Source organism: Salmo trutta, unplaced genomic scaffold (genome assembly GCF_901001165.1).
Source record: "Salmo trutta unplaced genomic scaffold, fSalTru1.1, whole genome shotgun sequence".
Lineage (NCBI taxonomy): Eukaryota > Metazoa > Chordata > Actinopteri > Salmoniformes > Salmonidae > Salmo > Salmo trutta.
In genome coordinates, this window is record NW_021823387.1 from 27501 (window position 1) to 37500 (window position 10000).

Here is a 10000-nt window from a genome sequence, read left to right on the forward strand (position 1 = left end):
GATATATAATGATAATAATGGGAGGATTTTAATTTTAGATTTTGAGTATATGAGTAGGGTTTTTAGAATTATAAATATTTATGCGCCGAATAATGAAATAGAGAGAAGGAATTTATTTTTAGAATTAGGGAAATGGTGCAAGGGTAACTGTATTTTAGTTGGGGATTTTAATGTAAAAATGGATAGACTAGATATGACAAGGGGAGCTATTTTTAGAAGTGACGTATCTAGGGGGGTTTTAAGGAAGATGATGTTTGAAAATAATTTGATTGATATATGGAGGGACGAGAATCCGAACAAGAGAGAATTTTCTAGAAGGCAGGTGGTTTTAGGGGAATTGAAACAGACACGGATAGATCTGGTTTTAGTAAATGAAGGGTTAAGGAATTTTATGAAAGATATTAAATATATTTTTACAACTTTTAGTGATCATGCTGGGTTAACATTTTCGGTGGGGTTAGATAAGGAAAGGAAAGGGGGGGGAATATGGTGTATGAATGCAGGGTATTTAGGTGATGAGGAATACGGGAAACAACTTAAATCTTTGATAGAACATGAAATGGAGGATAAGCAAAAAGGGAATGATAAGTGTCAGTGGTGGGAAAATGTTAAGGAAAAAATAAAAGTTTTTAGTATTAGATATGCAAGGAAGAAGAGGAGTAGGATGACAAGAGAAGAACATTTTTTAAGAACAAAACTGAATGAAGAAATGAGGAAATGTGATATTGATCCTAACTATAATATTGAAAGGTTTTTAGATTTAAAAGCACAATTGAGCAAATGTGAAATAGATAAGTGTAAGGGTGCAATTATTAGAAGTAGGGCAAAATATGTTTTAGAAGGGGAGAAATGTACGTCATTTTTTCTTGGTTTAGAGAAAACTAAACAGATGAAATCATATTTTAATGAGATTGAGAATGTAAAGGGTGAAGTGGTAAATGATTATGTTGAGATATTAGAAACTGTACAGAATTTTTATAAGGATTTATTTAAGAAAGGGGAGGTGGATGAGGGGTGTGTAAAAGAGATTTTAAATAGTGTGGATGTGCAAATTGGTGTTGAGGATAAGCAAATGTGTGATAGGAAGATAACAGTGGATGAAGTGAAAGATGCAATTAAGGGTTTACAAATAAATAAAAGTCCTGGAGTAGATGGACTAATTGCAGAGTTTTATAAAATGTATGAAAGTCTTTTAGCACCGATTTTATTGGAAGTATATCAATATATGGAAGATAATAATAATGTTTCAGATTCCATGGTGACAGGGCTGATATCGATTTTATATAAAAATAAGGGGAGCAAATTGAAACTAGAAAATTATAGGCCAATTAGTTTATTAAACTCAGATTATAAGATTTTAGCTAAGATACTGGCAAATAGGATGAAGATGGTTTTAAATGATATTATAGCACCTACACAAAATTATAGTGTGCCAGGAAGAGATATAGCAGATACCATAAATACACTTAGAGATGTGATAAATAAAATGAATAGTGATAAGATAGGGGGAATTGTTTTAAGTATAGATTTTAATAAAGCTTTTGACAGGGTGGAACATGATTTTATGTTTAGGGTACTAGAAAAATATGGGTTTGGAAATAGAATAATAGGATGGATAAAATTATTATATAGAAAGGCTAAAAGTAGGGTTAAATGTAATGGGGTTTTAACAGATTCTTTTATTCTTGAGAGATCAGTGAGACAGGGGTGCCCTTTATCAGCTTTATTATTTGTTTTATCGGTAGAACCCTTAGCGGCATACCTTAAAAAATATCATTTTATAAATTGTGTAGAGACTCCGCAAGGAGGTTTTAGTTTAATTCATCAATATGCAGACGATACCACAATAACAGTTAGAGATGAGGGAAGTGTTAAAAGGGTGATGGAATGTTTTAAAGTATATGAGAAAGCCTCAGGAGCAAAAGTGAATATGGAGAAGTCAGTAATAATGTATGTTGGGAAGATTAATGAGGGGACTTTTCCTTTTAAGGTGGTAAATGATTATTTTAAGGTGTTAGGTGTGTTTTTAGGGGTGAAGGAACAAGAAGCTAGGGATCTAACATGGAGTGGGGTTATAAACAAAGTTAGGAAGGTGGTAAATATGTGGAGGGGGAGGGCTTTGAAATTAAAAGGGAAAGTAATTGTTGTAAATTCTTTACTGATGTCAATTTTTATTCATGTCATGAATGTTTTAGATGTACCAGAATGGGTTTTATCTGAAATGAATAAGATTTTAGTTGATTTTTTATGGGATGGGAAAGGAGTGAAAATTTCTTTTAAAACTTTGATTGCAGGTTATGAGGAGGGGGGTTTGAAGTTGGTGGATTTAAATGTGAGGAAAAAAGCAATTAGAGTTAAAATGGTACGGAAATATTTATATGGTGAACTAGATTATGGATGGAAAAGATTTTTTAAGGAGTATTTGCAGGAGGTTGGGAGGATGGGGGACAATGCTTTATTGATGTGTATGAAAAAAGAAATGTTAGGTAATATACCATTGTTTTATAGAGAAGTGTTTGAGGCTTGGGGGGAGTTTTTACCAAATATTTATTATGAGTGTACCATTTTAGACAATATTTTAAATCAGCCAATTTTTTTAAATCCCAAGATTCAATATAATAATAAGATGGTGTTTTGTAAATATTTTATGAGGGCTGGGATGAGACAGATTGGGGACATTTTATATGAGGTCATTCCGGGGTTTCTTCCTGTACAAGCTATTTATGACAATGTTTGTGAAGTGGATGATGAAATCAGTAAAATTACTGTAGAAAATATGTATAAGAGAATTTTAGGGTGTATTCCTGAGGAATGGGTGCTTTTAATAAATACAGAGGTGGTTGAGAGAGCTAAGGGTTTACCGGTTTTATACTATGAAAGTAATGGGGAGAAACATGTTTTATCAAGTTTAAAAGTTAAAATGGTTTATAGAAAATGTATTTTAAAAGAGACAAAAGCTCCTGCTTCAGAAAAAGTGTGGTCTAGGGTGTTTACAAATATAGATGTGAAATCAATATGGAAGAATGTTAATGTAAAATATAATTCTATAGAATGTGAAGATAATGATTTTAAATTGAAACATAATAGGATTTTTACGAACGTGGTTTTACATCAAATAAATAGAGATATTAAAAGAGAATGTGATATTTGTGGTACGGAGGTGGAAAATTTTATGCACTTTTTTATTGAATGTAGCAGATTACAAGGGTTTCATGAGTTTGTAAAGGGGCTTTTAGTACAACATTGGGGAGAAGAGATTGTTAATGGGGTTGAGTGGAGGAGGTTGTTTCTTTTTGGGTTAACGGGGAAAAGCAAAGTTTTTAATTTTAATTTGATGAATTTTATTCTTAGTCATGCCAGATACGCTGTAAGATTAAGAAGGAATTTAGGGCATTATGAAGGTAAAATTGTGAATGTGGAGGTTTTATTTAGAAGTATTTTAGAGAAAGATATAGAAGTAGTATATAAATATAGTGGATGCAATTTTGAAAAGCTGTTTGTGTGGGGGAGTACTTTTATTGAAATTGATTTGAATGAAAAACTTGTTTTTAATTATTAATTGGTTTTAGTGAATGATTGTGTTTTTAATTGGTTTTATTTTATTTTTTGAATTTGTAAAAGGATGAATTGTTCATCCTTTGTTATTATTGATTGAATATTGTAAATATTATGTATTTTTCATAATAAAAGATAAAAAAAAAAGGTATGCCCGATCTCGTCTGATCTCGGAAGCTAAGCAGGGTCGGGCCTGGTTAGTACTTGGATGGGAGACCGCCTGGGAATACCAGGTGCTGTAAGCTTTTTGTCCACGAGGGTGTGCTCTTACACTATTTCATCAGCAACACTGCCTTGTAGTAAGCATTTAATGATGAATTGACTAAATGCAGCTTCCTGCTGCAAAATGCAGTCTGTTTATCAGACTCACTTTGACTATATATGTTGTACCAAGAGATTGTTTATCGTTTACGGCCATACCAGCCTGGGTACGCCCGATCTCGTCTGATCTCGGAAGCTAAGCAGGGTCGGGCCTGGTTAGTACTTGGATGGGAGACCGCCTGGGAATACCAGGTGCTGTAAGCTTTTTGTCCACGAGGGTGTGCTCTTACACTATTTCATCAGCAACACTGCCTTGTAGTAAGCATTTAATGATGAATTGACTAAATGCAGCTTCCTGCTGCAAAATGCAGTCTGTTTATCAGACTCACTTTGACTATATATGTTGTACCAAGAGATTGTTTATCGTTTACGGCCATACCAGCCTGGGTACGCCCGATCTCGTCTGATCTCGGAAGCTAAGCAGGGTCGGGCCTGGTTAGTACTTGGATGGGAGACCGCCTGGGAATACCAGGTGCTGTAAGCTTTTTGTCCACGAGGGTGTGCTCTTACACTATTTCATCAGCAACACTGCCTTGTAGTAAGCATTTAATGATGAATTGACTAAATGCAGCTTCCTGCTGCAAAATACAGTCTGTTTATCAGACTCACTTTGACTATATATGTTGTACCAAGAGATTGTTTATCGTTTACGGCCATACCAGCCTGGGTACGCCCGATCTCGTCTGATCTCGGAAGCTAAGCAGGGTCGGGCCTGGTTAGTACTTGGATGGGAGACCGCCTGGGAATACCAGGTGCTGTAAGCTTTTGTCCACGAGGGTGTGCTCTTACACTATTTCATCAGCAACACTGCCTTGTAGTAAGCATTTAATGATGAATTGACTAAATGCAGCTTCCTGCTGCAAAATGCAGTCTGTTTATCAGACTCACTTTGACTATATATGTTGTACCAAGAGATTGTTTATCGTTTACGGCCATACCAGCCTGGGTACGCCCGATCTCGTCTGATCTCGGAAGCTAAGCAGGGGTCGGGCCTGGTTAGTACTTGGATGGGAGACCGCCTGGGAATACCAGGTGCTGTAAGCTTTTTGTCCACGAGGGTGTGCTCTTACACTATTTCATCAGCAACACTGCCTTGTAGTAAGCATTTAATGATGAATTGACTAAATGCAGCTTCCTGCTGCAAAATGCAGTCTGTTTATCAGACTCACTTTGACTATATATGTTGTACCAAGAGATTGTTTATCGTTTACGGCCATACCAGCCTGGGTACGCCCGATCTCGTCTGATCTCGGAAGCTAAGCAGGGTCGGGCCTGGTTAGTACTTGGATGGGAGACCGCCTGGGAATACCAGGTGCTGTAAGCTTTTTGTCCACGAGGGTGTGCTCTTACACTATTTCATCAGCAACACTGCCTTGTAGTAAGCATTTAATGATGAATTGACTAAATGCAGCTTCCTGCTGCAAAATGCAGTCTGTTTATCAGACTCACTTTGACTATATATGTTGTACCAAGAGATTGTTTATCGTTTACGGCCATACCAGCCTGGGTACGCCCGATCTCGTCTGATCTCGGAAGCTAAGCAGGGTTCGGGCCTGGTTAGTACTTGGATGGGAGGACCGCCTGGGAATACCAGGTGCTGTAAGCTTTTTGTCCACGAGGGTGTGCTCTTACACTATTTCATCAGCAACACTGCCTTGTAGTAAGCATTTAATGATGAATTGACTAAATGCAGCTTCCTGCTGCAAAATGCAGTCTGTTTATCAGACTCACTTTGACTATATATGTTGTACCAAGAGATTGTTTATAGTTTACGGCCATACCAGCCTGGGTACGCCCGATCTCGTCTGATCTCGGAAGCTAAGCAGGGTTGGGCCTGGTTAGTACTTGGATGGGAGACCGCCTGGGAATACCAGGTGCTGTAAGCTTTTTTGTCCACGAGGGTGTGCTCTTACACTATTTCATCAGCAACACTGCCTTGTAGTAAGCATTTAATGATGAATTGACTAAATGCAGCTTCCTGCTGCAAAATGCAGTCTGTTTATCAGACTCACTTTGACTATATATGTTGTACCAAGAGATTGTTTATCGTTTACGGCCATACCAGCCTGGGTACGCCTGATCTCGGAAGCTAAGCAGGGTCGGGCCTGGTTAGTACTTGGATGGGAGACCGCCTGGGAATACCAGGTTCTGTGAGCTTTTTGTCCACGAGGGTGTGCTCTTACACTATTTCATCAGCAACACTGCCTTGTAGTAAGCATTTAATGATGAATTGACTAAATGCAGCTTCCTGCTGCAAAATGCAGTCTGTTTATCAGACTCACTTTGACTATATATGTTGTACCAAGAGATTGTTTATCGTTTATGGCCATACCAGCCTGGGTATGCCTGATCTCGTCTGATCTCGGAAGCTAAGCAGGGTCGGGCCTGGTTAGTACTTGGATGGGAGACCGCCTGGGAATACCAGGTGCTGTAAACTTTTTGTCCACGAGGGTGTGCTCTTACACTATTTCATCAGCAACACTGCCTTGTAGTAAGCATTTAATGATGAATTGACTAAATGCAGCTTCCTGCTGCAAAATGCAGTCTGTTTATCAGACTCACTTTGACTATATATGTTGTACCAAGAGATTGTTTATCGTTATGGCCATACCAGCCTGGGTATGCCCGATCTCGTCTGATCTCGGAAGCTAAGCAGGGTCGGGCCTGGTTAGTACTTGGATGGGAGACCGCCTGGGAATACCAGGTGCTGTAAGCTTTTGTCCACGAGGGTGTGCTCTTACACTATTTCATCAGCAACACTGCCTTGTAGTAAGCATTTAATGATGAATTGACTAAATGCAGCTTCCTGCTGCAAAATGCAGTCTGTTTATCAGACTCACTTGGACTATATATGTTGTACCAAGAGATTGTTTATCGTTTACGGCCATACCAGCCTGGGTACGCCCGATCTCGTCTGATCTCGGAAGCTAAGCAGGGTCGGGCCTGGTTAGTACTTGGATGGGAGACCGCCTGGGAATACCAGGTGCTGTAAGCTTTTTGTCCACGAGGGTGTGCTCTTACACTATTTCATCAGCAACACTGCCTTGTAGTAAGCATTTAATGATGAATTGACTAAATGCAGCTTCCTGCTGCAAAATGCAGTCTGTTTATCAGACTCACTTTGACTATATATGTTGTACCAAGAGATTGTTTATCGTTTACGGCCATACCAGCCTGGGTACGCCCGATCTCGTCTGATCTCGGAAGCTAAGCAGGGTCGGGCCCTGGTTAGTACTTGGATGGGAGACCGCCTGGGAATACCAGGTGCTGTAAGCTTTTTGTCCACGAGGGTGTGCTCTTACACTATTTCATCAGCAACACTGCCTTGTAGTAAGCATTTAATGATGAATTGACTAAATGCAGCTTCCTGCTGCAAAATGCAGTCTGTTTATCAGACTCACTTTGACTATATATGTTGTACCAAGAGATTGTTTATCGTTTAGGCCATACCAGCCTGGGTAGCGCCTGATCTCGGAAGCTAAGCAGGGTCGGGCCTGGTTAGTACTTGGATGGGAGACCGCCTGGGAATACCAGGTGCTGTGAAGCTTTTTTGTCCACGAGGGTGTGCTCTTACACTATTTCATCAGCAACACTGCCTTGTAGTAAGCATTTAATGATGAATTGACTAAATGCAGCTTCCTGCTGCAAAATGCAGTCTGTTTATCAGACTCACTTTGACATATATGTTGTACCAAGAGGTTGTTTATCGTTTTATGGCCATACCAGCCTGGGTATGCCTGATCTCGTCTGATCTCGGAAGCTAAGCAGGGTCGGGCCTGGTTAGTACTTGGATGGGAGACCCGCCTGGGAATACCAGGTGCTGTAAACTTTTTGTCCACGAGGGTGTGCTCTTACACTATTTCATAAGGCAACACTGCCTTGTAGTAAGCATTTAATGATGAATTGACTAAATGCAGCTTCCTGCTGCAAAATGCAGTCTGTTTATCAGACTCACTTTGACTATATATGTTGTACCAAGAGATTGTTTATCGTTTATGGCCATACCAGCCTGGGTATGCCCGATCTCGTCTGATCTCGGAAGCTAAGCAGGGTCGGGCCTGGTTAGTACTTGGATGGGAGACCGCCTGGGAATACCAGGTGCTGTAAGCTTTTTGTCCACGAGGGTGTGCTCTTACACTATTTCATCAGCAACACTGCCTTGTAGTAAGCATTTAATGATGAATTGACTAAATGCAGCTTCCTGCTGCAAAATGCAGTCTGTTTATCAGACTCACTTTGACTATATATGTTGTACCAAGAGATTGTTTATCGTTTACGGCCATACCAGCCTGGGTATGCATGATCTCGTCTGATCTCGGAAGCTAAGCAGGGTCGGGCCTGGTTAGTACTTGGATGGAGACCGCCTGGGAATACCAGGTGCTGTAAGCTTTTTGTCCACGAGGGTGTGCTCTTACACTATTTCATCAGCAACACTGCCTTGTAGTAAGCATTTAATGATGAATTGACTAAATGCAGCTTCCTGCTGCAAAATGCAGTCTGTTTATCAGACTCACTTTGACTATATATGTTGTACCAAGAGATTGTTTATCGTTTACGGCCATACCAGCCTGGGTATGCCTGATCTCGTCTGATCTCGGAAGCTAAGCAGGGTCGGGCCTGGTTAGTACTTGGATGGGAGACCGCCTGGGAATACCAGGTGCTGTAAGCTTTTGTCCACGAGGGTGTGCTCTTACACTATTTCATCAGCAACACTGCCTTGTAGTAAGCATTTAATGATGATTGACTAAATGCAGTTTCCTGCTGCAAAATGCAGTCTGTTTATCAGACTCACTTTGACTATATATGTTGGTACCAAGAGATTGTTTATCGTTTACAGCCATACCAGCCTGGGTATGCCCGATCTCGTCTGATCTCGGAAGCTAAGCAGGTCGGGCCTGGTTAGTACTTGGATGGGAGACCGCCTGGGAATACCAGGTGCTGTAAGCTTTTGTCCACGAGGGTGTGCTCTTACACTATTTCATCAGCAACACTGCCTTGTAGTAAGCATTTAATGATGAATTGACTAAATGCAGCTTCCTGCTGCAAAAATGCAGTCTGTTTATCAGACTCACTTTGACTATATATGTTGTACCAAGAGATTGTTTATCGTTTACGGCCATACCAGCCTGGGTACGCCGATCTCGTCTGATCTCGGAAGCTAAGCAGGGTCGGGCCTGGTTAGTACTTGGATGGGAGACCGCCTGGGAACACCAGGTGCTGTAAGCTTTTTGTCCCCGAGGGTGTGCTCTTACACTATTTCATCAGGCAACACTGCCTTGTAGTAAGCATTTAATGATGAATTGACTAAATGCAGCTTCCTGCTGCAAAATGCAGTCTGTTTATCAGACTCACTTTGACTATATATGTTGTACCAAGAGATTGTTTATCGTTTACGGCCATACCAGCCTGGGTACGCCCGATCTCGTCTGATCTCGGAAGCTAAGCAAGGTCGGGCCTGGTTAGTACTTGGATGGGAGACCGCCTGGGAATACCAGGTGCTGTATGCTTTTTGTCCACGAGGGTGTGCTCTTACACTATTTCATCAGCAACACTGCCTTGTAGTAAGCATTTAATGATGAATTGACTAAATGCAGCTTCCTGCTGCAAAATGCAGTCTGTTTATCAGACTCACTTTGACTTATATGTTGTACCAAGAGATTGTTATCGTTTACGGCCATACCAGCCTGGGTACGCCCGATCTCGTCTGATCTCGGAAGCTAAGCAGGGTCGGGCCTGGTTAGTACTTGGATGGGAGACCGCCTGGGAACACCAGGTGCTGTAAGCTTTTTGTCCACGAGGGTGTGCTCTTACACTATTTCATCAGCAACACTGCCTTGTAGTAAGCATTTAATGATGAATTGACTAAAATGCAGCTTCCTGCTGCAAAATGCAGTCTGGGTTATCAGACTCACTTTGACATATATATGTTGTACCAAGAGATTGTTTATCGTTTTACGGCCATACCAGCCTGGGTACAGCCCGATCTCGTCTGATCGTCGGAAGCTAAGCAGGGTCGGGCCTGGTTAGTACTTGGATGGGAGACCGCCTGGGAATACCAGGTGCTGTAATGCTTTTTGTCCACGAGGGTGTGCTCTTACACTATTTCATCAGCACACACTGCCTT

The 10000-nt window shown here is 40.7% G+C and overlaps 16 non-coding genes and 6 pseudogenes across 16 annotated transcripts; all 22 read left to right on the top strand.

Annotated features, from left to right (window-relative positions):
- The first annotated feature begins 3961 nt into the window (after positions 1-3961).
- Positions 3962-4080, top strand: LOC115190563 (5S ribosomal RNA). Its single transcript, XR_003877338.1, has one exon. It is a non-coding gene; the product is annotated as a 5S ribosomal RNA (ribosomal RNA).
- A 161-nt stretch (positions 4081-4241) lies between these two features.
- LOC115190564 (5S ribosomal RNA) lies at positions 4242-4360 on the top strand. Its single transcript, XR_003877339.1, has one exon. It is a non-coding gene; the product is annotated as a 5S ribosomal RNA (ribosomal RNA).
- Positions 4361-4521: 161 nt separating this feature from the next.
- On the top strand, positions 4522-4640 carry LOC115190565 (5S ribosomal RNA). Its single transcript, XR_003877340.1, has one exon. It is a non-coding gene; the product is annotated as a 5S ribosomal RNA (ribosomal RNA).
- A 160-nt stretch (positions 4641-4800) lies between these two features.
- Positions 4801-4920, top strand: LOC115190515 (5S ribosomal RNA). The gene has a single exon (XR_003877311.1). It is a non-coding gene; the product is annotated as a 5S ribosomal RNA (ribosomal RNA).
- Positions 4921-5081: 161 nt separating this feature from the next.
- Positions 5082-5200, top strand: LOC115190566 (5S ribosomal RNA). Its single transcript, XR_003877341.1, has one exon. It is a non-coding gene; the product is annotated as a 5S ribosomal RNA (ribosomal RNA).
- Positions 5201-5361: 161 nt separating this feature from the next.
- Positions 5362-5482, top strand: LOC115190531 (uncharacterized; annotated as a pseudogene).
- A 161-nt stretch (positions 5483-5643) lies between these two features.
- On the top strand, positions 5644-5762 carry LOC115190579 (5S ribosomal RNA). The gene has a single exon (XR_003877354.1). It is a non-coding gene; the product is annotated as a 5S ribosomal RNA (ribosomal RNA).
- Positions 5763-5924: 162 nt separating this feature from the next.
- On the top strand, positions 5925-6033 carry LOC115190548 (uncharacterized; annotated as a pseudogene).
- Positions 6034-6194: 161 nt separating this feature from the next.
- Positions 6195-6313, top strand: LOC115190506 (5S ribosomal RNA). The gene has a single exon (XR_003877302.1). It is a non-coding gene; the product is annotated as a 5S ribosomal RNA (ribosomal RNA).
- Positions 6314-6473: 160 nt separating this feature from the next.
- Positions 6474-6592, top strand: LOC115190527 (5S ribosomal RNA). Its single transcript, XR_003877322.1, has one exon. It is a non-coding gene; the product is annotated as a 5S ribosomal RNA (ribosomal RNA).
- Positions 6593-6752: 160 nt separating this feature from the next.
- LOC115190567 (5S ribosomal RNA) lies at positions 6753-6871 on the top strand. The gene has a single exon (XR_003877342.1). It is a non-coding gene; the product is annotated as a 5S ribosomal RNA (ribosomal RNA).
- A 161-nt stretch (positions 6872-7032) lies between these two features.
- On the top strand, positions 7033-7152 carry LOC115190511 (5S ribosomal RNA). The gene has a single exon (XR_003877307.1). It is a non-coding gene; the product is annotated as a 5S ribosomal RNA (ribosomal RNA).
- Positions 7153-7312: 160 nt separating this feature from the next.
- On the top strand, positions 7313-7422 carry LOC115190550 (uncharacterized; annotated as a pseudogene).
- A 163-nt stretch (positions 7423-7585) lies between these two features.
- LOC115190536 (uncharacterized) lies at positions 7586-7705 on the top strand (annotated as a pseudogene).
- A 162-nt stretch (positions 7706-7867) lies between these two features.
- On the top strand, positions 7868-7986 carry LOC115190484 (5S ribosomal RNA). Its single transcript, XR_003877281.1, has one exon. It is a non-coding gene; the product is annotated as a 5S ribosomal RNA (ribosomal RNA).
- Positions 7987-8147: 161 nt separating this feature from the next.
- Positions 8148-8265, top strand: LOC115190541 (uncharacterized; annotated as a pseudogene).
- A 161-nt stretch (positions 8266-8426) lies between these two features.
- LOC115190502 (5S ribosomal RNA) lies at positions 8427-8545 on the top strand. Its single transcript, XR_003877298.1, has one exon. It is a non-coding gene; the product is annotated as a 5S ribosomal RNA (ribosomal RNA).
- A 160-nt stretch (positions 8546-8705) lies between these two features.
- Positions 8706-8823, top strand: LOC115190514 (5S ribosomal RNA). The gene has a single exon (XR_003877310.1). It is a non-coding gene; the product is annotated as a 5S ribosomal RNA (ribosomal RNA).
- A 161-nt stretch (positions 8824-8984) lies between these two features.
- On the top strand, positions 8985-9102 carry LOC115190520 (5S ribosomal RNA). The gene has a single exon (XR_003877316.1). It is a non-coding gene; the product is annotated as a 5S ribosomal RNA (ribosomal RNA).
- A 162-nt stretch (positions 9103-9264) lies between these two features.
- Positions 9265-9383, top strand: LOC115190517 (5S ribosomal RNA). Its single transcript, XR_003877313.1, has one exon. It is a non-coding gene; the product is annotated as a 5S ribosomal RNA (ribosomal RNA).
- A 159-nt stretch (positions 9384-9542) lies between these two features.
- LOC115190572 (5S ribosomal RNA) lies at positions 9543-9661 on the top strand. The gene has a single exon (XR_003877347.1). It is a non-coding gene; the product is annotated as a 5S ribosomal RNA (ribosomal RNA).
- A 165-nt stretch (positions 9662-9826) lies between these two features.
- Positions 9827-9947, top strand: LOC115190540 (uncharacterized; annotated as a pseudogene).
- Positions 9948-10000: the final 53 nt, after the last annotated feature.